We start from the raw sequence: 5,284 nt of genomic DNA on the forward strand, positions 1-5,284 counted from the left end.
CTGGGCTCCGGCGATCCTTCCGCCTCAGCCTTCCAAGTAGCTGGAATTACAGGCGCACGCAACCACGCCCGGCTGATTTTTTAATTTATTGTAGAGATGAGGTCTTGCTGCCCAGGTGGGTCTCAAACCTGGGGCTCAGGCAATCCACTCACCTCAGCCTCCCAAAGGTGCGGGATTACAGGCTGAGCCACCGAGCCCGGCTGAAATTTTTTTCTTAAGAGAAATTTTGCGTAAGAAAAACCCTGGATCTGCTGGGTTTGATAATTTGTGCCCTTAATCCCAGCACTTTGGGAGGCAGAGGCAAGAGGACTGCCTAAGCCCAGGGGTTCTAGAACAGCCTGAGCAAATTGGTGAGCTCTCATCTCTACAACTAAAAAAAAAAGAATTAGCTGGGCATGGTGGAGCACACCTGTAGTTCCAGCTACTTGGAAGGGTGAGGTGGAGGGATTGCCCGAGCACAGCATATCAAGGCTACAGTAACCATGAGTGTGCTGCTGCACTCCAGCCTGGGCAACAGAGTGAGACTCCTACTTAAAAAAAAAAAAAAAAAAAAAAAAAAAAATCTGGGCACAGTGGCTCATGCCTATAATCCCAGCACTTTGGGGGGTGGAGGTGAGAGGGTTACCTGAGCTCAGGGGTTTGAGACCAGCCTGAGCAACATAGCGAAACCTCATGTTTACAATAAATAAAAAAATCAGCCAGGCATGATGGCACATGCCTGTGGTTCCAGCTACTTTGAAGGCTGAGGCAGAACGATCACCTGAGTCCAACAGGTCGAGGCTGCAGTGGCTGTGAGCATGCCACTGCACTCCAATCTGTGTGACAGAGTGAGACTCCAAAAAAGAAAGAAAGAAAGAAAGGAAATACTCTAGGTCAGACAGTATCAGTATTTTTAAAAATGGCTTGTGATAAAGTTAGTTAATTTGTTTTCAAAAGCTTTTTGTGGCCGAGCTCAGTGACTCAGCCTGTAATCCCAGCACGTTGGGAGGCTTAGGTGAGTGGATTGCCTCAGCCTGTGGGTTTGAGACCCACCCAGGCAACTTGTTTCTACGATAAATCAACCTCGTTTCTATGGTAAATCAAAAAAATTAGCCAGGCGTGGTAGCGCACGCCTGTAGTTCCGACTACTTAGAAGGCTGAGGCGGAAGGATCACCGGACCCCAGCAGATTGAGGCTGCGGTGGCTGGGAACATGCAACTGTATTCCAGTCTGGGCGACAGAGTGTGACTCCAACTGAAAAAAAATGCTTTTCTTGCCTTTTTTTTTTTTTTGAGTTGGAGTCTCACTCTGTGGCTCGGGCTGGAGTGCAATGGTACGCTCACGGTCACTGGAGCCTCCACCTGCTGGGCTCAGGCGATTCTTCCACCTCAACCTTTCAAGTAACTGGAATTATATAGGTGTGCGCTACCACACCCGGCTTATTTTTTCTTTTTTCTTTTTTTTTTTTTTTGAGTTGGAGTCTCACTCTGTCGCCCAGACTGGAGTGCAGTGGCTGCTCCTGGCCACCGCAGCCTCGACCTGCTGGGCTCCGGTGATCCTTATGCCTCAGCCTTCCGAGTAGCCGGAATTACAGGTGCGCGCTACCATGCCCGGCTAATTTTTTGATTTATTGTAAAGATGAGGTCTCACCTGCCCAGGCAGGTCTCGAACCCACGGACTCAGGCAATCCACTCACCTCAGCCTCCCAAAGGCGCGGGATTACAGGCTGAGCCACCGAGCCCGGCTATATTTTTTCATTTTTTGAAGAGACAAGTTCCCACCACGTTGCCCAGGTTGGTCTCAAACTCCTGAGCTCAAGGCAATTCTCTCGCCCCGGTCTCCCAAAGTGCCGGGATTACAGGCTTGAGTCTGGCCTTTTCGTGCCTTTTAAAAAACTGCTGTTCGTTTATGGGTTCTATCACAACTTCATTCATTACATATTTTCATTTTTAATGTCTGCAAGTTTAGCATTTGTAAATAGATAAAGTGTATACAGGTTGGCAAATTGGGGAAGGAAGTTTTTGGGTATTTCCACATACCTATGTGTACTGGGTCTTTCCAACATAGTTTCTCAGTTCCTCCCTTCTCTGCCTTTTCACAGAACTCTCTGGAAGTCTTATTCCACAGAGCTTATTTCACAGAGCTTTCTGGAATTCCTTCTATCGTTTTTGGTGGCCTTAGGTATCCAAGCTGGAAGCCAGGGTCTCATCCTTTAATCTTCCTTTTCTAATCTCTTACATCCAATTAATTTCCAGATCCCATCAAGTTCAACTAATCTTTCTGTTCCATCCAATTCTGTCCACTTCACTGCCTCTACTTTAATTCAAGGTCCTATTATTTTGGGCCTTATGTTGAAACAGTCTTCCACCTCCATCCGCTCACTAAAACAGTATTTATTGACTGTTGATTATGCACTAGGTATTGGAGAAGCAGTGGAGAAGAAGGCAGACATGATTCCTCCCTTCTCAGAAGGTACGACACAGAGTGAGGAGCATCGAGGGCTATAGGACCGTGAAGCAGGGGCACCTTGCCCAGCTTGAGGGAGTTAGGCTGGAGGGAAACATTCCCAGAGGAAGAAACATCTAAGAGACCTGAAGGATGATTAGGAGGAGTTGTTGGGGGAAATGAAGGAAGAATATTCCAGCCTTGGAGCCTAGTACCTGTGAAAGCCTGCAGGTTGAAAGTGTGGCTTGTTGGCACCTCTGGGAACTGAGAGTCAAATGGTGGGACACAGAGATTTTAAGGGAGTGAATAGATAGAACTGAGCCTTGAGAGGTAGGTTGGGGGTAGGAATGTGGTAATAGAAGCCTTTGGAAGGAGATTGGGTTTTATATGGAGGGCTACGTGAAGTCACTGAAATATTTTATGCAAGAGAGTGACACTGTACAGAATTCCCACTTAACAAGATCCCTGGAGCCTTGATGTGGCTGCAAGCATAGAGAATGGATGGGCAGCTCATCAGGTATTTCTTTAGGAATATATTCATACAGGAAAAAACAGTATCTAGCATTGTCTTGCATGTCTTCAGACTTAATAGTAATGGTATTATATATACATCCCTCTGTGAGGTTGAGCTTTAACGACGTGATACATTTCTGCTCTATTTCATACATTTTCACTGTTGTATAGTACTCTACTCATGAATATATCCAGACTGATCTATCCTTCTACTGACAGTCATTGATGTTTTCCTATTTTAGGGCTAGTGTGCTTAACATTCTGTATACATGTGGAAGGGTTTCTCTAGTTTCTGCTGAGGAGTAAAATTACTGGTCTCTATTCTCTACACTTTGTGACTCTATGAGATACTGTAATGCCAACTTTTTCCCCCCAAAGTGCTCATCCCAGTTGACTCTCTCTGCAGCAGCATGTAAAAGTTCCTGTTACTCCTTATCCTCTTGGTAGCGCCAGACTTTTAATGTTTTCTCAATTGAAGGCTGTGAAATGGTATTTCATTGTAGCATAAATATAAATTTCCATTATTACTGTAAGGTTAGACATTTTACTCTATGTTTATTAGGCATCCCTTTTCATAATTTTTGCCCAGGAAAATGGCTCATGCCTGTAATCCCAGCACTTTGGGAGGCAGAGGCGAGAGGATTGCCTGAGCCCCAGGGTTCAAGACCAGCTTGGGCAACTTGGTGAGACCTTGTTTCTACCATAAATCAAAAAATTAGCCAGGCATGGTGGGACATGCCTATAGTTCCAGCTACTTGGAAGGCTGAGGTGGATGGATCGCCTGAGCCCAGCAGGTCAAGACTGTAGTGGCCGGGAGTATGCCACTGCACTCCAGCCTGGGCGACAGAGTAAGACTCTGACTCAAAAAAAAAAAAAAGAAAAGAAAAGAAATGCATGATGATAAATTCAGGATAGTGTTTATCTTTGAGGGAGAGTTTCTATTAGGAAAGAAGTTTTAACACAATATATTTTTCCTTAGCTGAGTGGAGGGGGTCACAGAGTTGGGTTTTTTTTTTTTTTTGCGTTGGGTTCTCATTCTGTCATTCAGTCTGGAATGCAGTGACATGATCATAGCTCACCACAGCCTTGACCTCCTGGGCTCAGGAAATCCTTCCACCTCAGCCTCCTAATAGTTGTGCTCCACCATGTCCAGTTAATTTTTAAAAAATTTTGTATACTGAATGTTCTCACTCATAAATGGAACCTGAATGTTAATCACAAAAGCACAAGTGAGGGATCAGCAGTCCATGGGCGCTGCCAGGAGAGAGAGAAAAGGAGGGGGCATGTAGCATCACAAAGGGTTCCTGGTCCTAAACCAGGGGAAGTGAGGGCCAGTTGGAAGTCCAGACTTCATTTTCACAAAGCCTGCTTGTGTAACTAATCCTGACTTGTACCCCGCATATCTATAATAAAAAAAATTTTTAAATTTTGTAGAGATGAGGTTGTACAATGTTGTCTAGGTTAGTCTCAACTCCTGGGCTCAAGCAATCCTCCTTCCTCGGCCTTCCAAAGTGCTGGGATTACAGGTGTGAGCCACTGTGCCTGGCCAGGATTGTTATTATTATTATTTTTTGAGTAGGAGTCTCACTCTGTCACTCAGGCTGGAGTGCAGTGCCATGCTTCCGGCCACCACAGCCTCGACCTGCTGAGCTCAGGCAATCCTTCCGCCTAGCTCAGGCAATCCTTCCACCTTAGCCTTTCAAGTAGCTGGAAATACAGGTACATGCCAGCATGCCGGCTAATTTTTTGATTTATTGTAGAGATGAGGTCTCCCCAAGTTGCCCAGGCTGGTTTTGAACCTGTGGGCTCAGACAGTCCTCTCACCTCGACCTCTGAAAGTGCTGGGATTATAGGCAAGAGCCACCATGTCTGGCTGGATTTTTAAAAAAATATTTCTTTGTGTGTTTGAACTGTTTTAATAATATATATATTTTTTGAGTTGGAGTCTCACTCTGTCGTCTAGGCTGGAGTGCAGTGGCACGCTCACGGCCACCGCAACTTTGACCTGCTGGGCTCAGGCGATCCTTCCGCTTCAGCCTTCCAAGAAGTTGAAGCTACAGCTGGAACTACAGGTGCGCACTATCACACCTGGCTAATTTTTTGATTTACTGTAGAGCTGGGCTCAGTGGCTCAGCCTGTAATCCCGCACTTTGGGAGGCTGAGGTGAGTGGATTGCCTGAGCCCGTGGGTTCGAGACCCGCCTAGGCAACTTGGCGAGCCCTCATCTCTACAATAAATCAAAAAATTATTTGGGTGTGGTAGTGTGCACCTGTAGTTACAGCTACTTGGAAGGCTGAGGTAGAAGGATCACCGGAGCCCAGCAGGTCGAGGTTGTGGTGGCTGGGAG

General features: G+C 46.1%; 1 protein-coding gene across 1 annotated transcript in view; it reads left to right on the top strand.

Moving 5' to 3' along the window:
- The window catches only part of WRAP53 (WD repeat containing antisense to TP53), a 17,363-nt gene that overhangs the window by 8,963 nt on the left and 3,116 nt on the right, over positions 1 to 5,284 (top strand). The window lies entirely within an intron of this gene.

Source organism: Carlito syrichta, unplaced genomic scaffold, assembly GCF_000164805.1.
Source record: "Carlito syrichta isolate Samal-C Ts95f unplaced genomic scaffold, Tarsius_syrichta-2.0.1 Scaffold305688, whole genome shotgun sequence".
Classification (NCBI taxonomy): domain Eukaryota; kingdom Metazoa; phylum Chordata; class Mammalia; order Primates; family Tarsiidae; genus Carlito; species Carlito syrichta.